The sequence below is a fragment of the Cibotium barometz genome, chromosome 1 (assembly GCF_041138505.1).
Source record: "Cibotium barometz isolate CiBa-2024 chromosome 1, ASM4113850v1, whole genome shotgun sequence".
Taxonomy (NCBI): domain Eukaryota; kingdom Viridiplantae; phylum Streptophyta; class Polypodiopsida; order Cyatheales; family Cibotiaceae; genus Cibotium; species Cibotium barometz.
Genome location: NC_141046.1, coordinates 18,812,007 through 18,835,276, shown reverse-complemented (window position 1 = coordinate 18,835,276; position 23,270 = coordinate 18,812,007).

Below are 23,270 nucleotides of genomic sequence, written 5' to 3'. Positions count from 1 at the left end.
CTCTCATGGAGTTAAGGCTATACTTTGGTTTTAGTTAAATCTGGGAAATAATGTGTACTGTTGATTGGTATATATTAGTTGGAGTTGGGATTAATGGCAGATTTTTGGTCCATTTATTTTCACTTGTGACATTATGTGCTATCTGGGTCTTGGTTTTCTATATTGCAACCACCATGGGTGCGTGTGGTATATTTTTAGCACAGATGTGTTGTTTGATAATGCAAATTTCACATTGTGAAGTTTTCGGTCCAAGTTGCACCCAGTTGATATTATGTTAATTCTTTCTATCTTTAGTGGTGCATATGCCCTACCAACTATCTTTTTGTTGTAATAATTCTTTCTATTTGTTATGATCCTTGGTGCTAGTCTGCCCTGTATCTCCAAAGCTTTGACAGAAACTCAATACATAGACCTTTGTATGAATATATGCTGTGCGTGCGTGGGGGTGTGTGTGTGTGGGAGCATATATCGATACCAAGTTCTATACCCACTATTGGGCACCGATGACGTTAGTGGGGATGCCATAGTATCTAGTACATACTATGCATGATGGAGTTGATGGTTTATTGACTTTTGGATGACTATCATGAGGTTATAAATTGCACTTTCTTATAAGGTGAATTTGGGCATGTTCTTAGATAGATAGATATATATATATATATATATATATATATATATATATATATATATATATATATATATATATATATATATATATATATATATAGACTGGAGTGATAGACCAATTAGTAAGCTTTTGTATTGAGCTTTTTGTTCTTGGTTTAGTGATTCTTTTGGATATGCAATGGTCTAAGAAGCTGTTCTAATGAAGTGCTAGCATTACAAAAAGCCTCTTACATATGAGCAACTTGAAACTTCAAAGGCTCGTAACTTGCTAGCAATGAGGAAAACCATGAACACAGATGAAACAGGGGTGAGTTATGTCACTCCATAGAGGATTCAAAAGTTGCCTAAGGCTAAGAGGAGATAGCTTTCCAAACATATTTAGAAGAATAGATAGGACAAGAAGTAGTAGTGTCTTAGCATCACGTAGTGCGTACTACATCTGGGATGAAGAGTCGGTTCCACATGTCTTGAATTCAACTTGCTTTTAATGAAGAGTTTTTGAGAGAAGGGAAGGCCCTTAGAAAAGGGACTTTGTTTTGCTAGTTCTGATCTTTTTGTCTGGTTGCCATTTTCAATCTTGGAGGAAAGCCTAGGCTCCACAGTTTGAAATGGACAAGGTTCCTTTAAGGTTGAAGGTACACAGGTAAACTAATTCTGTATTTGATGTCCCTCCACGTTAGTAAAACACCTTAATTAGCACACTCCTTATTTAGATAGATCAAACATTTTGGTGCATAGAAAGAGCTAGTTTGCCAATAACCTTATCCAAGGGAGTATCAAGGACCCTTGTCCAAAAAATAAGTTCCCCCCCCAAAGAGTTTCATCTATATCCTAACTTGCCTTGCCACTTAATGCCTTGTAAAGAAATCTTCCGATTAATCAAGAGATTCTGAGCAAAAGGGCATCCCTTGATTTTTAAGGGAGTGTAAGACAGTCTTATCCCACCAAGGGATGCCATACCAGAGCTCCTTGAATTGAAGAAGAGAATCCTCAACCAAATTTCGTTGTTTAGAATGCAAGACCGTTGATGTGTAAAGATATTTCATTAGCAAGTAAGCCTTCCTAGCCACCACATCATTCTTGAAGTCTAGCAAGCATAGACACCCAACTTGCTAGGCAAAGTAATCCAATCCCTGTGATCATAGGAAAGGGTTTTTGATTAGCTTTACTCTTTCACATAAATTTTCTCACCAAATTCATCAAAACTTAAATTTCCCACCAAAACATCGAATTTATGCGGTCTATTATTATCCCAATAGGGTGATGGGTTATGTTGGTTCCAAATAGACTCAATGCAGGACTGTAGTGGACATGTACTGACATATCATACGACTGTCCCTATATTCAAATTATTAATTGGAGATCTACCTTCACTACTCTCAGTGCCCTTCTTTCAAAGTGCATAAAACCTCCGTCTTAGTGTCTTTCCAGATCGTCATCTAAGCTCCCTCATAGGTATGTACTGTAAGAAATGGCAACTTGTGCATCAACACAAATAGAACAAACTTTACAGAGATCAAGATCTAGCAAGAGAGATGGAAAATAAATTTGAATTATCATTGCAAACCAAGATTTTAACTAAGGGTAATCCCCTTCCACTTGTATACAAATCACCATGCCCAAGTATACCACTAATTTTTCTAACAAAGGCCACACATAGGGTGACATGTTCAAGTCAAGAGCTTAGCTTAGCCTCACTGAAGCTTGTGTCGTTGGGTCTTGCCTTTGAGCTGCAAATGCGACTTTCTATTGTGGTTGCGCTAGCTCGTTCATCATGTCCTCACTTTGTTGTTAGATAGGAATGTTCCTTGCCAAAGGGTGAAGGGAGAGCTCTCAATGCTTAGATGGAGGCAAGAAGAGATGGTCCTTCGCGATGGTTCTCTCTTACATAGGCAAGGGAAGAAGAAGAAGCTCTAGTGAGAAGAAAACCTACAGTCAAACCTATCTAGCATGTATCCATTAAGTAATCAAGATTCAAAAGCATACAAGCAAGCTAAGTAAGAAGAGGGAAGAGGGAGAGCTCATAAGTAAAGTATTGCAAGGGAATGATTGTGTCTTGATTATTGTAAAAAATGGCTTATATACTATTGACTAATTTTCAAACTAGGCCAACCAAACTTAAAAATGCTCTGGTCTCTATTACTAGTCTTAAGTAAGTATGTACACTAAGGCCGTAGACTTTCTTTATTTGACATTAATGCTTTATATGTTCTAGTGTTGTCTTACAAAAGTTAAGTACCTGTTCTCGTGTGGGTGAGATGACAAAGCGACTTACAGTAGGTCAGGTGGGCGAAACTATGTCGACATACAGAGTGGTTGACATACTCTCCTTCCTAATGGTGACTACGTCCTCGCATCACCCAAGTCGATGGTGAAGTTGTTGCTGGAAAGTGGATGGTGTAGATGGTCCAAGATACATAAAAACGGAGTAGTTGGCCGAGGTTAAGTGGTTAATTCAAGACCGATCCATAGCCAGATGTAGGGCAAAGTGATGGGGAGCTTTGGGCAGCCTTGATGTGGCAGGTCGCTTGTCGAGGTGCGGCATAGAAAGGGACATGTGATGTAGAGGTGTTGCATGTCAGACCTCTGTTGGTTGTGAATGCGGTGTGGACCCTTCAACATGAGGCACTTGGTAGAAGTAGTTCGACCTTGTGAGACTGGTGGAATGAGTGTCAAGATACCATGGAATGATTGGCATGGATGGATCGAGAGGCAGGATGTCTTGGCGCCACACGATATTATGCTAGGATCTCATAGCATGATGCTTAGAGATTTGGCTTCTTTGTGACAAATATGTCGGTCAAGGCGAGATGTAGTTGGTGTGAATTGGAGCCGAAGCAAATGTTATATACATTGAAGCGCGAAGGAGGTATGCAAAGTCGAGGGTTCTCTAGACAATGGGTTGTACCATGGGCCAGGCTTGCACTCACCATGGTCCCTCTATCCTAAGATTTACCTAGAGGGTTGTCATTGACGATGTTAGTTGCAAGTGCAAGTGTATGTGCATGCCATGAGATACGAGAAGTGAAAAAACAATGATGCCCATAGTGAAATATGTAAGAGATGAATAGGCAATGGGTGGAAGGTGTGCCCATGTGGGTGTACTCCTCCAACACAAAGAATTCTCTAGCACAACTTCATTCTTTCACTCTTTTTGCTGCTTTCTTTGACATTTACTTGACAGTCCTTTTCTGAGGAAGTTAAAATGTTTGAGACATGGTAGCGGATTTACGCATGGCTATGTCCACAATTGCAAGGGGCCTGGGCAGCCTTTGTGGCTCAAAGGATTTGGCATTGTTGAGCACTTGGAATAGAGGTGGTGTGGGTCAAATGAGTGGTGTGGTTGAAGACGAGGCGATGATAGGTTCATGTTGATTACGTGTAGAGTTCATGGATATTACAGGTGACGTGCATGGGCATTGGACAAAAGTTGGGCTTGTGTAGAAGCTTCTTCTTGTAAAAACTCCACCAACACTTCTTTCTTCGACACTTATTGACATGCTTTCTTTGACACTTACACATGGTTTGATATAGGAAACTGGTAGTTGATGTGTAATGAGATTGGCCAATAAGGCGGGTGAGAATGAGTTTGGGGTTTTCATGAGAATCAAAGGACAACTAGGATAGTTGGAACATTGATAAACCACACACTATGGGTGGATTTCGGGACCTGGGTGGATTTCGGGACCTAGTCGAATGCATCCACACACTTTTTGAGCCTATTTTTGAAGTGTTGGTGGCTCTTCGGAGTGCTTACACGAAGCTTAATGATAACAGGGGAAAGAAGTGAAGCATTACAGAGCTATCGCGGCTTGGGGGTGAAATGCCGGGAAACGGTGACCTATAGCATGCAATGTTGCTTTGACCTTTTGGGTATCTTGGCTTCGTTTGATTCGCATGGATGTAGGCTAGTTTTGTGCCTTGGGAAGAGATGCAGAGCATGGGTAATTGAAGCACCACGTTGTGTGAAGAACTCTATTTGGGTGCAAGGATCTGACGGCTCCATAGGGCATGATTGGGATGCCCATTGAATTAGGTGAGATGGAGGATTCTCCAGTGACTGTGTCTTTGCAAAGTCCAGGTATGCCACGCATGGATGGAAGGCTAGTAGCCCTTTGTGAGGGTGTAGATGCCATAATGGTGAGTCATGGATGGGAGGGCTGGATTAAGCAAGAACGAGACTCAATGCAAAAGTCAAGACAACAAGATCAAAGAAGGCAACCATGCAAAGTGTTGGCATGGATGTTGCATGCAAGAATGTGATTCATGTTACCATATTATAGTAGTGATGTGTGTGAACACACTTAGGATCGCCGGGGCACTTTTTCCCTCACTAGGAGGTTTTTTCCCCCGTGCATTGTATATACGCCCATTATCTTCTAGGGCTTGTTATCTTTCATTTTTGGCACTCATAATACACAACTGTGTTGTGCTCAAGCTTCCTCATCTTCTTGAAGTTGTGTGTGCATTCCTGCAACCCTAATTCCAACAATTGGTATCAGAGCAGGCTTCCACCTCCCGGGCAGCATCACCGGCACCTGCCGCTTCATCTCCTCCGATTGCGACGAGATTTCACGAGCGTCTGCAGGTTAGTATATGCCGTTTTGATCTGAAGTCATTTCGCCCTCCGATTTTGCATTCCAAGTACTGCGCAGGCAAAATCGTCCTACTGTGCAGATTTTCTGTCAAGATTAAAATCTGCAGGACAGGTGCCCATTCGTCTGTTTTGGGCTGTGCTACATAGCACAGGTCGATTTTATACAGGTTTACCTCTTACAGACAGCATTTACATCTAGTAGTTCAGTCATTGGCCATGGCTGACAACAATGATGTATTCCGCATGTTGGCTGCTGAGGATAAGTTGGATGGCACCAACTATCCATTGTGGGCATATATGATGCGACATGTATTGGTAGCAAAGGGGTTATGGAACATTGTGCAGGGTATTGATGCACGTCCTATTGTGGCTGGGAATGCTGCAAACACATCAGAAACAGGTACTGTTGATGATGGTGCAGGCACAAATGCTGTAGCAGCTGTTCGAGAACCACCACTTTCAGCAGAGCAGATTCGTTGGGATGGTAGAGATGCGCAGGCTCATGCCTTGATTGCGCTGTCTGTCAAACGTACCATTATCCCACATATTCGCTCCTGCAGGACTTCTAAGGATGCTTGGGATGTACTTGCCACATTGTATCAGGCAAGAAATGAGGCTCGTGTTGCTTATCTCCGAAAACAGTTGGAGAGTGAGCATATGAACGAAGGTGATTCTATGGATAGCTTTTTGACAAAGATCAAGGATTTCAAAGAGCAGCTCATTTCTGCAGATGAAATCCTGTCAGACAGTTCACTTGTGCAGACTGTTTTGAATGGTCTACCAGATTCTTATCAGGGTTTTGCTTCCACTCTTCGCTTGATGATGAAAGGCAATCCCAATGCCTTATCATTTGAGGAGTTAGTTTCTGTTTTGCTGCAAGAAGACCAGTCAAGGCAAAACAGGAATATTATGCGTGTCGCAGATCAAGCTTTCGTTGCTAGTCAGAGAAGCGGGAAAGGTAAAGCTGGCTTTTCTTCTAGTAAGCAGAAATCTGCAAATGCTGCGCAACCAAAGAAGGAAGACAAAGATGAGAAGAAGGGTGACAAACAGAAGACATTTTGCAAGTACTGTAAGGGAAATGATCATGTCATCAAAGCGTGTCCTAAGCTGGCTGCGAAAGAGGCTAAGAAGAAAGAGGCTGGTATGGCTGTTGCAGATGCCTCTCCTTCTAACAATGAATCTGCTAATGTTGTGCTAGATACAGAATGGGCATTCAATGCGCAGTGCAGTTATGACCCATCTTTGCATGACACATGTATGTCTGCAGTAGATTCAGATGTATGGTACTTTGACAGTGGTGCCACTAAGCATATCACCTCGCAGCGCAGTTTATTCACTTTCCTTGAGTCTGCTCCCACAGGGAATACTGTCACTTGTGCCAATAACTCCTCTTATCCCGTTGAAGGAGTTGGACAGATTGTGCTGAATGTTGCAAATGGCAACACCTTTACACTTTTTGATGCATTGTATGTGCCAGGGATCAAAAAGAATCTGCTGTCAGTCTCCGCATTTGCCAAAACAGGTTTGGTTGTAAAATTTGTGGATGACAGATGTACTGTTCATGATCTCTCTTGTGGTGACATCATTGTAGCATCTGGTTCACTATGTCGAGGGCTGTATAAGCTCAATATGGATGGCAAATGTGTAGAGGATTCAACATGTGCTATTATGGATACGCAGGCTATTTCAGATGCAAAACTGTGGCATGCACGTTTTGGTCATCTGAATTTTGCAAGTTTGCTGCGCCTGCAGAAATCTGAAATGGTGTCTTCTTTGCCTAAGCTTGAGGCACCTGTCAAGCATGTTTGTGAGGGCTGCATATTGGGTAAAATGCAGCGTGCTTCCTTTCCCAAAGATGGATCAGTGAGAGCTGAACGCAGATTGCAGCTTGTTCACAGTGATGTTTGTGGTCCCATGCAAACTCCATCATTTGGAAACTACCTTTACTTCGTGACTTTCATTGATGATTTTACCAGGCATGCATGGGTATATCCTTTGAAGGCAAAGTCCGAAGTGTTTTTGTGCTTCAAACAGTTTTTGGTTATGGCTGAAAATGTGTCAGAAAGTAAGATGGGCACCCTCCGTTCAGATCGAGGGGGGGAGTATATGTCTTCAGAATTTAATGCATTTCTGGCTGAGCGTGGGATAAAACACCAATGTACAGTGCCGTATACACCACAGCAAAATGGTGTGGCTGAGAGAAAAAACAGGTCTCTCATGGAAATGGCAAGATGTATGGTTAAGAGTCAAAGTCTACCACATGGTTTTTGGCTTGAGGCTGTCATGTGTGCCACTTATGTACTAAACAGGTGTCCCACCAAAGCATTACAGGTTGTCACTCCATATGAGGCTTGGCATAACCGCAAGCCATCTGTTGGCCATTTACGTGTTTTTGGTTGCCTGGCATATGCATTAGTGCCTGTGCAACATCGCAGAAAATTGGATGACAAAGCTGTCAAATGTATTTTTGTTGGATATAGTGCTGAGAGCAAAGGCTATCGTTTGTATCATCCACAGACAAAGCGCATTTTGGTTAGCCGTGATGTTGTATTTGTGGAAGATGCAGTTCAGCCCTTGGTTTCATGTACTAAGGAGACAGATATCAGCTCACGTGATGTCTATGATACATTGTTGCCTCTTTTCAGTGGTGCACAGTCAAGTGCAATACCTCATGAGGCAGTTTTTCAGCCTATGCAGGTTTTAAATGATGGCACAGATCAGCCTATATCTGATGCAGATGTGCATGATGCACTTGAGGATGAGAGACAAGAGATTGAGGGCTCTAGGAATATGCCTAGATGGCTGGTGCAGACTTTGCGTGACAGCAAGTTGGATGCCCCTTTGTCTAGTCGCACTCGTTCTGGCTCTCATGGTGCCTCTTATGCATCAGATTGTTATGCATTGGCTGTTTCTAGTATGTGCGATGAAAGTGAGCCTGTTTCATTTGATGAGGCACAAAGTTCAGAAAATTGGATGGCTGCTATGCAAGCAGAATACGATGCTATTATGAAGAATGGTACATGGTCTTTATGTGACTTGCCCCCTGGCAAGAAGGCCATTGGCACTAAGTGGGTATACAAATTGAAGCGTAAGCCTGATGGCACAGTGGATCGCCATAAGGCTAGGCTTGTTGCAAAAGGTTATGCTCAAGAGAAGGGCATTGATTTTGATGAGACCTTTGCTCCCACTTGTCGTATGACTACCATTCGTAGCATTTGTGCATTGGCAGCTCATAATGGTTGGAATGTACATCAGTTGGACATAAAGACTGCGTTCTTAAATGGAGATTTGCATGAGGAGGTGTATGTATCGCAGCCTCGTGGTTTTGTTCAAAGAGGGCAGGAAAACAAAGTGTGCAGGTTGAAAAAGGCTTTATATGGTTTAAAGCAAGCTCCACGAGCTTGGTATGAAAAGATACATGCATATTTGACTGCACATGGGTTTCAGAATAGTCCAACAGAAAGCACTTTGTATGTTAAACGTGTGGATGGTGTACATCTAATCATTGCTCTCTATGTCGATGACATGCTGCTCACAGGACCAAATGAGAGTCATATTGCTGATTTTAAGGCTGATTTGAATGCCTCTTTTGAGATGTCAGATTTGGGGCATTTGCATCATTATTTGGGAATACAATTTAAGCAGTGTGATGGAGGTATTGCTTTGTGTCAGACAAAGTATATTGAGACATTGTTGCGGAGATTTGGCCTTGAAGACTGCAAACCTATTGCTACTCCAATGGAGACAGGTTTGAAGTTGAGTCTTCATGATGCTGGAGATCACTTTGATGTCACACTCTATCAGACAGCTGTTGGTTGCCTCATTTATGTATGCATTACGAGGCCAGACATTCAGTTTGCAGTCTCACAGGTGAGCAGATTTATGCATAGCCCAGGCATTAAGCATTGGCAGGCAGTGAAGCGTATCTTTCGCTATTTGAGTGGTACTCGGCATCTTGGGTTGTTTTATCCCAAGGGGGGATCATTGCCGCCAGATTTACATGCTTTTTCAGATTCTGACTGGGCTGGTTGTTATGACACACGCGTGTCCACGAGTGGTTTTTGCTTCATGCTTGGAAGCTCATGCATATCATGGTTGAGCAAGAAGCAGCCTACTGTGGCCACTTCTAGTTGTGAAGCTGAGTACAGGGCAGCTTTCACAGCTACGGTTGAGTGTGTGTGGCTCAGACGCCTTATGGCTGATTTGGGTGTTGGGCAGCCATCTGCCACCACCATCTTCACTGACAGTCAGAGCGCATTGGCAGTTGCGCGGAACCCAGTGTTCCATGCTCGTACGAAGCACATTGAGGTGCACTACCATTATGTCAGGGAGAGACTCTCTGCAGGAGAGATCAGTTTGGCTTATGTGCCAACACAGGATAACCTTGCAGACCTTTTCACAAAGGCTCTGCCTCGTGAGAAGTTCGAAGCTTTTCGCAAAGCTTTGGGCTTACTCCCTTTTGTGGATTCGTCCACATAGCTAGACACTTCCCTATACATGAGTGCTAGCTCTTGTTCACCGCATCACTCCAGGGGGGATTTGTTACCATATTATAGTAGTGATGTGTGTGAACACACTTAGGATCGCCGGGGCACTTTTTCCCTCACTAGGAGGTTTTTTCCCCCGTGCATTGTATATACGCCCATTATCTTCTAGGGCTTGTTATCTTTCATTTTTGGCACTCATAATACACAACTGTGTTGTGCTCAAGCTTTCTCATCTTCTTGAAGTTGTGTGTGCATTCCTGCAACCCTAATTCCAACAATTCAGTGTGGGAGGGCATTGATAAGGTCTAGTTAAGACCATTGGGTGTGTGTGATCATCGGTGAAAAGCATGAGTGCATGGATGGACGAAAGGACGGTCTGGTTCTATGTGCCAAAGTGCCAATGGCAAACATATGTGAGTGAAGAGGATTGATTGCACACTGAAAACTTGCAAGGGTCTAGCTGTAAGTATAAGCTGATTTGGGTTTGGTCTTAGCGAGATTTTATGTTAGACTTGTGGGTTATTTGGTAATTGGGAAATCCGAGCAATGTACTTGTAAGCAGTTTTAGTTATACCAACTCTACCATCCATGAGGAGCATTGTACCCACTCAGTGGTGGGAAGCCAAAGCAAGCAGTAAAAGGAGGCTGAAGAGTGTACCCACTCAGTGGTGGGAAGCCAAAGCAAGCATTGTACCCACTCAGTGGTGGGAAGCCAAAGCAAGCAAGCAGTAAAAGGAGGCTGAAGAGTGTACCCGCACTTACCGATTTGTTGGGAAAGAAGGAGAGGTCGGTGTTGCATTGATTGTTGCTTTTGTTGGATTGCTAGTTGTGGCCCGATGAAGTCTTCTTCTCTCGTTGGTTGCTTCTTTTGCCGACGACAGTTTTACCTTATTGTCGATGTTGATGTGGGTGTGCTCATCTGTAGTGGTTGCACGGTTGCAGCTTCAAGGTTGGCTTGTTGGCATTGTGGTCTTCTTACCGGGGGCATGTAGCTTTGCCGATGGCCTTGGTGGTTGTGTTGATCGTGGGTGTATTGGTGCCTTGAACATGAAGGGGTTGGGGTTTATGTTGGTGAAGAGTCCAAGGTGGTCAGCATCTTTCTGGTCCTGCAAAAAGCTTGAGCCCTCCCTACTACACAATGACTATTATATCATGAATGTGGCTTCATTAAACATGATTGTTACATAGCGTTAGGTACGGTGCACACAGTCTCTCTCCCTCTCTTTGACTCTCATGCTCACAATGCCTATCTCTTACATCACATCATTCGTATATGTGCATGTGCATGTACATAAAATAAGATAAGCATGCAAACCACACTAGGGATGCCATTTAATGGGTTAATGCATTAGAAGGACGCTCTCTCTTGACACACATACCCTGCATTGGGGGGTGTGCCTTGGTACACATGGGTATGTGTGCAGTAGTGTAAATGGGAGCGCGCGTCACGTGTAGGGTCTAGGGCATGGAAATGGATGGGGTGCACGCGGGGACATGAAGTGTGTGTGTGACTGGGTGTGTACACACGAGTGGGTGTATGTGCGCGTGTGGGTCTAAGCGCATATGTAAAGGTGTGCATGATGTGTGTGCACATGCTTGTGTAAAGGTGTGATGCGTGGGTGCGTGGGTGAATGTGTGCGTGTAAGGGTGTGTGCACACATGCACAACATGTGTGCACGTGGTGCTGTGCAAGGGTGCGTATACACACATGCAAATGGGCTTATGGGGTGAAAATGTGTGCACCTATGTGTGCAAAAGTTTGTGGAATGCACATGTAGGTTCAAGGCTATGTGCAAACATGCGTGTAAAGGTGTGTAGATGTGCAAATGGGTGTGGGGTGCACGTGTAGGTGTAAGTGTGGTGGCCTGCACGGGGTGTGTGTGCATGTAAATATGTGAATATGTGTGCAGTGGGTGCGTGTGCATTTTTTTAGTTGTTATTTTTTATGTTTTTAGGTTTTTGTGTTTTTTTTATCATTCTCGCGAAGGTCGTGACTTTACACTTGGGGGTATAGGGGGAAAGTGTTTTGTTACATATGTACACATGAGCTAGGTTTTGAAGCTTACCATTTGCGTGCTTAAGCGCGGGCGAGGGTGGAGAATCGTTTGCCCATCCACGTTTAAGTTGCCACTGTGGCTAGCTTTGTTGGTGTGCTTGATTGAGCTGTGTCTTTCTAGTTCTAGCTTACGAGTTGGTATTGTGGTGTGGAGCACATAGGTGTTGTGGGGTCCTAGAGTGATCTTTTTGAGCCTTGGGGTTGCTTGGAAGTGCCACTAAAGTGTGTGCACTATTCTCTTTGGGATTTGGCACCATGGGTGGCTCTTCTTTGATGAGAATAAGGAGGACCAGTGCACATGGGCAATGTGTTGCCTCTTGCTACTTTTGGAGTCCATGGGCTCTTCCAACTTTTGAAGGTGGTGTCGGCACACAAGAGTTGAGGTGGAAGTCACTACTCCCTATTCTTGTTTAATCTTTGGAGTTGGCATCGCGGGAGGCATGGCTTTGGGTCTCCATGTCCAACCACTTGGATTTGACATTTGAGAGTGAGTTTGTGAGGGTCCGAGATACATGTTTTTTTAATTTTTACACCCAGATGTGGGGGTTTCCTTCGTAGAATCCTTGTGCTTCTAGCCATTTTATCAAGATCTAACAAAGTGTAGATTTTTGGAATGGTTTTGGGTACTAAGGTTGTCGGCAAATTCCAAATGAGATCTTAGTGGGATCATCAATCCTTTCTATGGCCTCGCAAATTTGATTGAACTTCTCTAGGTAGTGAATGGGATTTCCAGTTCCATTAAACTTGGTCATCATCCTTGAGATCTAGATTGGCTTGGTCTTGCCTAACTCTGAGCTGCTAGGTGCTATGTTATTTACAATCCCTTTGGTTCATGGTTTGGGATTCCTTGCCCTATGGGGTTAGTCTATGCAGTTTCAAATGGCACTTATTCTCCATTAGCCTGGCCATGAGGCTATAGGCTTGTTGTGGAAAGCAACAACCGAGGACACTCTTTGGCCTTGAGGTTATAGGCTTGCTATGGGAAGCGACAACTGAGGACACATTTTGTGAATGCCCTTATGGATCCCTTTGTGATGAGGTAGTCCCTGACATTAGTTCCATACCCCTCCCTGTGTTCCCTCTTCCTTGTCCAAATGGAGAAGAATTGGAACTGGGTTCTATTAGTAAAGGCACTTCTAGAATGGGATTTTGTAAAGAGCGGGACTCCTACTTGCGTTGTGTGTGCTTGCTATTGAGTGTATTGTGGAATACTTATTCTTGGTGCTACAACAAAAGAGAAATGTCCCATTTGCCATAAATTACGATTATTGGTGGTTGTTTGATGGTCATGGTCTGATTGGGATAAAGCCAGCTTAGGATCGACACCAAATGTTTGAAACATTATGGCCGACATGGTTTGACCACGTGAACTTTGAGGTTCCTCGCCCTGCTCCTTTTCTCCTTCACTGGAACTACGCCCAAAAATAGGACGGTTGAATGCCTTCTTCATAAAATTTTGAGGTTTTGTTTATAGATCTAATTAGTGAATCTATAGTTCGAAGGATTATGATGGCTCTTGTTTCTAGGTGTTCCATTGTTCCTTCACTTATATCTATCTTTCGTTCTCCTCGCTTCCTCCCAAAGCTCCTCGCTCTTCTTGAGGTGGATCAGAAGGAGTACTCTGTAGAGTGCTAATCATTTTCTAGGAGATGGAAGACTTTGGTGGGTTTTAGAAGGTGTGGTTTGATGCCCTACAATTGACTATATTGTCATTTCCAAAATAATTAGTCCAACTTGTGTTCATCTCTGGTGTTTCTAGATCAGGTATGAGAATGGTTTCAAATAGTTTTTTCAAAAAGTTTTTTTTTAGAGCTACTAGGTTCATGCCTCTATGCTCACGTTTGTAGGTTCACGTATTTAGGCTCACATATCCAAGTTCATGTCTCTAGGCTCACGTATACAAGTTCACATGTCCAGGTTCCACGTCTCTAGGCTCATGTATTAGTCTCACATTTTTAGGTGCACATGTCTGGGCTCATGTCTTAGCTCGCATATGTAGGTTTATGTATGTAGGCTTACACCTGTTTTTATATGAACTCCACTCACGTTCTTGTATAAAAGATTCCTATTACAAATCTAGAAACTGGGCCTATGATAAGGTTGATGTACAATTATTAGAAGTGTATTTGGATCGCTAATAATTGTGGAGGAAAATAGTTTTTCTTAGAAGTTATGGCTAGAATAGATTGTATGATAAGAAAATCTTCTAATTAAGGACATGGGTAGGTGTGCCCATACGGGTCTTTATAGTTTTAATAATTGATCCGTACTATATTAGGAATAACTATCTCCAAGCTTATACCTGTTTGTAGGTTTATGTGTTTAGGCTCACGGCTCACATCTACAAGCTCATGTTTGCAGGCTCACGTGTCCATATTCACATCTTTTTTGTGTGGTTCTATGAGCTCACATCCCCTATCCACCACAAAGCTAATTTGGCCTAGTTTTTGGTGATTTTTATTATTTTTTAGACTTGATGGTGGTGTGATTCATGTTTCTAATCCTAATTAATGATTGTACTATAGCTAATTATATATTTTTTGATGATATAGTATGCTTCTACTCTATTAATTTCATAATGCATGACTAAATTATTAAAATTAAATAAAATGCATAAATAAAAATTGATAATAATTTCACTCTAATTCAATCTGATGGAGCTTAATGCTCATGTTTTCAGAGTGGCGTCCTAGGGTTTTCTAGAGATAAAAAGAAGAGTGCAGCGAAATCACACATATAGCACTCATAAGAGTCCTAAACTATTGCTTTGTATTATGTACAAGAAAGAAGGAATACAATTATATTTCAAGGGGAAAGAAGAGCTGATTCTTCAAGATGTTTCTCTCTCACATAGGTGGGGGAAGAAGAAGAAGCTATTGTAAGAATGTACACTATGTCCATAGAATTTCCCTATTAAGCTCATGGTAAAGCTTCTTTATACGTTCGAGTACCATTTTACAAAAGTTAAGTTCCCGTTTTCATGCGGGTAGGATGACAAATTTCCTTATGGTAGGTTCGACATGCAAAACACGGAGTGGTTAAGACATGTCCACCACTTCTTCCCACATATTATCTTAAAGAAATTCCTAAAGAAATATCAAGTGCTTTTAATACACACACACACACACACACACACACACACACACACACACACACACACACACATTTATATAGTCCTTCATGGTTATCATTTAGGCATTTTAAATATAGGTACACACGCACACGCACACGCACATGCACATGCACACGCACATGCACACGCACACGTACACGTACACGCACACGCACACACATATACGGAGAGAGACATGAACTAAAATAACTTTTTTATACACATTCCTAAAGATAAGATTTTTATGTTTTTAAAGTAAATAAGGACTGTACATTTACATGTTTTTGATTTTAGGTAGATACATGCTAACAAAAAATTCTCAAGAGTTTCATGGAGTTCTAACTTGATTTGCCTTATCATTCTTTAAAATTTTAAAAATCATCTTATGCAACTTTGGTGGCTCAATTGTAGGACTAATGATACATAAATGGACCTAAAAGGAAAAGAGACCTAGAGCCCTCTCCTTAGACCAATGTGCCTGAGAGAAAACCCAATTGATTGCTAGGGATGTAGAGCATCATGGGGATACTCTTTAACGAAAATACAACATAGGGAAACTCTTTAGCATCCTGGGAGACTATTTAGTGAAAATATAATAGTTAATCTTCATAAGCTTCTTCTTACACCAAGAGACATTGATACATTTAACCCTATGGACCAAAGTGTCACCAAAAAAGCTTGCCTTAAGTCTTTTGACCTAGTTTTTTGGTAGGTCGTGTGAGTCTAAAGATATCCTCCTTTGTTTTTTCATATTTGAACACAAGTCAAAGTTTTTTTAATCTCTCTTATGAAAACCAACTCGTTCCTTTCATGTCATTTGACATTTCCCTAGAGCTCATTGCTAACACATGTGCTACATGCAAGAGGGGTATCCAAGAATCCAAGAACACACACATCCTTATATATAGTAAAATTTTTTATTTAACCCACATTCCTATATATAGTAAAGATTCTTATTTGACTCATGTTGTTATAAAAAGAGAAGTAAAGCCTAAAAAAGTAAAGATTTTAAAAAAAATAGGATTTAATATATTTTTCATGGTGTATCTATAAGATTTTCTCAGTGCACTATTCTTGAAGAGTGCAATGTTAGAAAAAAAGAAGTGAAGCCAAAAAATTAAAGATTTCGTTTTTGGTTTTCATGATATAAATAGAGGTCTGACAAGTGTATCTTTTTTTATTTATACTAGGGTTTTGCATCTAGGGTTGATGATATAAATATAGGTATGACAAATGTATCTATTTCTATTCATACTAGGGTTTTGCATCCACACTTCAACTCATGAGAAAAGTTAACCCCAATGCCCTTTACGCTTTGATGAGTTGGCTACAATGCCCTTGCAAGAACAGTAATCTTGGCAAAACCAGACCGTCATGAGTGTGGGAGATCAAGAATGCATTCCTAGTCAAAAAGGTAAAGGCAAAGCCTTCTCTTAAGGTGACTACAAACCAAAGGCAAAATCAGCATAGTCTTCTGGGTAAAACTAAGAACAAAGGCAAATGCAACTATTTTTGAAAGACAAACCATTATATCAATATGAATGTAGAAAAAGGAGAAGAAGAAAGAGTTAGGCATGGTTGTGATGCATTAGCTACACCAAGTGTTGAAAAGAAGTAGTTAACAAACTATACATATGATCATTAGGCATCCATTGTTTATTACAGTTATGACCCTTCTATCCATGATGTGTGCCAGTCAATATATCTGGTATTTTGATAGTGGTGCTAGCAAGCACATTACTTCTTGGAATTTTTCTCCCTTAAGTATACTCCTCAAGGAGGCACAGTCGTATGTGCAAACAACTCCTTATATTTAGTGAAAAGAGTTGGTAAGGTTGTGCTCACATTAACTGCTGTGTAAATGGTAGGAAAATCACTCTCTTAGAAGTCTTATTTATGCTAAGCATTAAAATTACTTGTTGTTAGTCTTTGCTAGTCTTTGCCATTCCTAGGTTAGGCATACTATTCAAATTTATTGATGACACGTGTACAGTTCATGATTGGAGTGATGGAGACATCACTGTGGTATTTAATACTCTAAGCCATGGGATTTATAAGTTGGACATGTATGAGGGATTGGCACATAATGCTTGTTCAGTAACCACACGTGCTATGAGTGACATGAAGCTATGGCATGCCTGCTTTGGTCACTTGAATTTTGACAATTTGCTACGCCTTAAAAGGAAAGAGAGTTACCATAGCATGAGGTCATTATTAAACATGTAAGTGAGCATGAAAGAGAAAATTGAAGTGTTTATTCACTTTTAGAATTTCAAAATGTTGGCTGGAAAGCAAACAGGTTTGTAAGTTAAGTGCCTAAGGTCAGATTGAGTACTTCCCTAATGAGGTACACTCTATAGTAAACTGGTGTTGCTGAGAGGAAGAATAGGCATATTGTAAATATTTCTCGTGCATTGATGGGATGACAAGAGCATGCCTCACCACTATTGGGTTGAAGTAATTGCAACGACAATTTATATTATAAACAAGACCCCATAGTGGCAGTGCATGGTGTGACTCCAGAGGAGAAATATACTGGCAAAAAAAATAGATTTATCACACTTGAAAGTGTTTGGATGTATTACATATGTCCACATTCCTAATGAGCTACGTAGTAAGTTGGATCCAAAGGCTGAAAAATGTGTTCATTGGTTACTCCCTTGAGCAAAAGGGGTACATATTTTATAATCTTATCACATGTGGTATGAGGGTGAGTAGTAGGGATGTTTTCTTTCATGAGATTAGCTGGTATGCTGCTGTAAAAGGAGTAGATGTTTGCATAGAATACAAGTCAGCAATCATAGTTATTGAGTGGATAGAGAGGGTCCTCTAGTAATGGGTTTGTTAACAAACCATGGAGTGGTAGGCTGCGTTAGAAAATGAGTCATGTAGGTTCAGCAAGTGTATCACATAAAATTAAAGAGAAGGTTGATAAGTCTCTTGATATGGCTAACATTTCAGTAGGACATTCATATGTTGATGGAGAGTCTAGTGGCTCAGAGCAGAGCCTTGATGAGGAGTTTGGGATTCCATGTATCAGGACACTTGGTGCAAGGAAGGCTAAGGTAGTTGCAAGGACACCGATAATAGATCTAAGACCAAGTAGGTCGAGTAGGGTCAAAAACCTTGTTATGCATACATGGCAAAGGTTGTGTAGGAGGTTGAACCCACATGTTTTGAGGATGTTGTTGGGCATGAACATTGGGAGAAAGCCATGGATAAAGAAATGGTTGCATTAGAATAAGACATGCAAATTAGTGCTTTTGCTTGAGGGTAAAAAGGCTATTGGATGTAAGTGGGTCCACAAAGTGAAGCACAAATCAAATAGCACAAATCAAATGGAAGCATTAGTAGGTACAATGCAAGATTGGTTACCAAAGGTTACCTACTACAACATTGATTATGAGAAGACATTCAGCCTCGTTTCCACAAGACGACAAACTGTCAGAGCTCTTATTACAGTGGGCTACATCAAAAGATTGGGTTTTGAATCAGATGGATATAAAGAATGTATTCTTGCATGGTGAGTTACAAGAATAAGTATATTTGGAACAACTCGCTGGTTATGAGGATTTGAGTCACCTAGCTTATGTGTCCAGGCTACGTAAAGCCTTGAATGGCTTGAAGCACACACATCCAGAGGATGCCATGATAAGGTCACATAGTATCTTATCACCGTTGGCTTTCATATGGCATATGCTAATCATTCACTATAAAGAGTGATAAGGGGTTTATGGTCATCACCATCTATGTCGATGACTTGATTGTTGGGGGTGACAATGAAGAGGAAGTTGAGAATGCAAAGGGTATTCTCTCAAGAAGAAGTTTGACATGAAGGATTTGGGTGAGTTGCTGAGATACTTTCTTGGCATTGAGGTCATTAGGACACCTGAGGACATATAGCTATCATAGAGATAATATGCATTAGACATCTTGTTTAAATATAGTATGGTTATGAACCCATTTCTATAATACCGTTGAATTAGAATGACAAGATGAGTGTAAACATAGCTTGATCTACATGACGATCACGAGGCTAAACATAATGATCACTAGGCCAAACATGAACTACATAGTTGGTGGGAGAGCCAATTTATGTAAGTTCCTCGGAAGTCGTATTTAGATAGTGTGAGGTGCACACTACGCTACGTGAGTTCCACAGTGGATTATGGACTCTTCTATGAGGCTAGTATATAGTTACATGTGTATGGATATATTGATATAGATTAGGTTGGTAGCATCTTAGACAGAAGGTCTACTAGTAGTAGGTTTATGTTTTCCTTCAGGAGCGGTGGTGTTACATGGAGAAATAAGAAGTAGCCTACATTTGCATTATCGAGTTTAGAGGTAGAGTATAGGGGTGCTACTATAGCATGTGAGGTAGCTTGCTTATGCAAGCTACTTGGAGATTTGGGGCTACATTTGGACAAGCAGGTTGTCATCCATTTACAACAACCTTAGTAGCATATAGTTGGCCCAGGAACCTAGTGTTTCATACACATACCAAACACATAGAGGTCTATTATCACTTCATTAAAGAGAAGGTCTTAGAAAGAGATGTTAATCTCATGTACGTCAACACAGAAGAGGAGTAGGTAGTTGACATTTCACCAAGGCATTGGAAGCAGAGAAGCTTCACAGATTTTACACTATGCTTGGAGTCTTGAATATGGATTTAAGCTTACATGGGAGTGTTAAGATATAAATCTCAATACCAACTGACACTCATGACATGCTTGGGTGATCGTTCCACCTTTATACCACAAGCGCATTTTGGTAATTGATATGATGAATCTTTACCAGTGATTCTACAACTGGACTATACCTACCTAGTCTTCTATGGCATACTTATCTTGCCAGCTCATCACCAACTTAGTGTGTTCACATTATGGACTGCTTGTACATAGTACTCTAGTACTTATGTTGGCTTTCACTTATCTTTTATAGACCTCTTTTAAGAGCAACAAGAAGAACAAGATTTCAACCTTCCATCTCTAGGTGTGTCTTATCCATTGTTTTGAGAGTGTGTGTGTGCTTGTAAGAGCTCAAGCTCTCTCTCCTCCCCCAATCTTTTCATAGGAGTAGAGGTAGAAGCCATCACTCCTAGTATTCTGTATAAAGAAAGATTACACTTTATGTGCTATTTCTGCTAAAAGAATCTAAGCTTTGATACCATATAACAATATAGCACAACAGAAAGATAAATAGAAAAATAAAGTGCAATAGACAATGTGATAAATAGAGAATATAAAATTTTGAGATAGGTATTACAAAGTGATGGTGCTTTCCACTTGTATGCTCTCAAGTAGAGCTTAGATGTTGATCTAGACAGAATATGGATGGAAGATGTAATAAGTGATGGTGCTTTCCACTTGTGTGTGCTCTCAATTAGAGCTTAGATGTTGATCTAGACAGAATTTGGATGGAAGATGTACTAAGTGTAGAGGGTGTGGATACTTATAAAAGCATTGGATACCTTAGCATATGTGATAACTATGTCCATATATAGTGCTATAAGTGGTGTGGTAGACATGTATACAATGCAGATGGTTACGCAATAGCAGACACGATTACACTACCCTTAAAACGTGGCCAACCGACCATCGCCCGCCCACTAATAATAAACCCATATGATTGGTCAAGGACTCTTGCCCCTGGGATCCCAAAGCAAGGATGAAGGTCATTCTTCAACTAAATCTTCCGTGACTTGGTGTTAGTTTCATACAACTTTACCAAGGTGTCTTGAGCTTGCCTCTTTGGGTGACTTAGCATCCTGTAATGCCCAATCATAGTGTCCTGTATGCTAATAGAAAGCCAATACATGACTTTCCTTGCTCCTTGATTCCAATCCTTGTATTCTTTTACATTTGCAGCAGTTGTATTAATCTTTGGTATATTTGGTGCCTCCTTATGTTCACCTTCAATGTAGTCCTAATAGCCCTTTTCCATTAGAAAGTTTGTCAATCTAGACCTCCAAGCATGGAAGTTGTTCTTGTCAAGTTTCTCTACAACAATCTGGTTAATTCCATCATTTGACATCTTGTCTGCAACACAAACTCACCAAAAACAACACTCTTATTTGACCTGCATAAACTATTGTATTCTTTGCAGTATTACTATGCTACACCCAAGCTGTCACAACAACCAGTGACCTCAACTTGCATACATACACCCAATAGGACATGTAAGACCTCTTTACTGTACACACAGTGTCTACACAACCAATCGCCCTTCCTGTAGCGTTAAAAATAGAATTTTGCAGAGAATCAAAACTTACCCCACAGTGCCCATGAACTTACCCCACAGTGCCCGTGATGCCCGTGAACTGAAAAATAGAGGTCCAGACGTGCCCGAAATGCATTTTAGGCCGTAAAATTATGTCCAAAGGATTTTATAGTTTCCCTATAGCTCCACTCCCACGAAGACAGCTCCTCAATTGAAGTTTGTTTGCCGGTGCCTCCCAAGAGCTCTTGACAAGGGTGTAGTAGTAGCCAATACATAGCGGGAAGAGTAGGTGAAGCTCTTACCCTCGTACCGCTTCCTTACACAACACTGAACACTTTTACCAATTTGGTTTAGCACCAAAGTGACAAGGTTAGGGTTTTATCTAGAATAACAAGAACCTAAGGTTTGTGACTTTCCATAAAATTTTAGCTCGTTTTGGAAGTCAACATCTATATTGGTTATATGAATCTATCACTTTCTTTTGATAAATTTATCACCCCCATTTGACACAAGGTCAAGTGGGCATGAAGGGTCCACCCCTGAGTGCTCCGTCTAAGTACATAACCCAAGAGATTCGTCTGATCTCTCTGGATCAGTGCTCACTCTTCATCTCATAGAAACCTCGACTAATCACTCTAGATTAGTACACCTTTCTAAAACGAGGAAGGCGATGATTGCTGGAAAGTGTGTGCGTATACAACAATACCATGCCAAAGTGCATGCGCATACAGCAACGAGGAAGGCGATGATTGTGCTGGAAAGTGCATGTGCATACAACAAACGAGGAAGGCAATAATTGTTGGAAAGTACACGTGCATACAATAATACCATGCCAAAGTATAAAAAATGATCAAGGTAACTACTGGGCATTCCATACTAGCATCAAGATCAAGATTTGTGTAATCACTCCGGATTAATGTCAAATCTACACTCCAAGATTAATGTCAAATCTAGTGTGGTTTACCTCTAATCTCTCCAGATTAGTTTCAAACCTTGAGTTTACTTCTGAACCGCTAGAATTATTTCTAACAAACACAATCATGGTTTATAAAACTATGTTGGATCCAATGACTAAATAACCATGCTTGTCTAGAGTGAAGTACTTCTCACTTTAACCTAGTAGTAACCCCATCACATACTCGCAATGATCCACTCATTTCTCAATGCCTTGCAATTGGTCGGTTCTACAAGGACATGAACTTTGCAATGCTAAATAGCCCAAGTAAACTAAGAATTTACTTTTTTTTATTTATGAAAGTCTGACTTCCATACTTCCATAATTTGTATGATAGCTGCCAAACATGATAGAGCTACCAAACATGATAGCTGCCAAACATGTGCTAAAAAATGAACATTGGTGTTGGATATAGAAAGATTACATTCCCTAAATATTGTAGGTTGTCCCCCACATATTAAATCCATCCAACAATACTAATCTCCCTCCTTAATAATGGTTCTATAGCACTCACAAACTAGAAACCGCTCTGTTCCAGCACTAGTATTTAATCATGGCTATGCTACACAGGTTCTCCGAACTCTGTCTCATTGGATTTCTTCCCAACAAAAGGCTATAAGTGAGTCTCAAACTCAATCTTGTCCAATTACTTGATCACTATGGAGCAAGCGTATAAGCAACCAAAGGGTCAACCTATGTGTATAAGCCTTGGTATCCCATACCACCATGACCTTCATGAACATTTGATGTCCCATACCATCAAATGAGCATGAAGCTCACCATGACACACAAGCAGACTCTTTTCCTCTCCTTGAGAAACAAAATCTCAAGCATATGGATGATTATGCACCCATGAGTGTTTGCACTAGACGAACCATGCACAAGCTGTTCCAAAGTTCATCAACATGGCTATAATTTTAAGGAGTTATAAAGAAGCTCCATAGCCTCCAATACTCAATCTAGAGTATTTTTAAAAGTAATCTCTTAAGACATTAAAGAATAGCCAAACAAGCTAGCTTTACAACAAGGCCTATTAGGGATACTCTCATTTCAAACAAAAGGAGGAATGACATGCTTCACCATAAGTAGGTTAAGTAGCTTCGTACTTTCTAGAAGTCATGTTGAACCACAGTTCAAGTCATCAACACCCAGGTTTCTCTATGTTGGGTAAACTCCAAACTCAAGGATCACTATGGACCTCACTCTAAGAT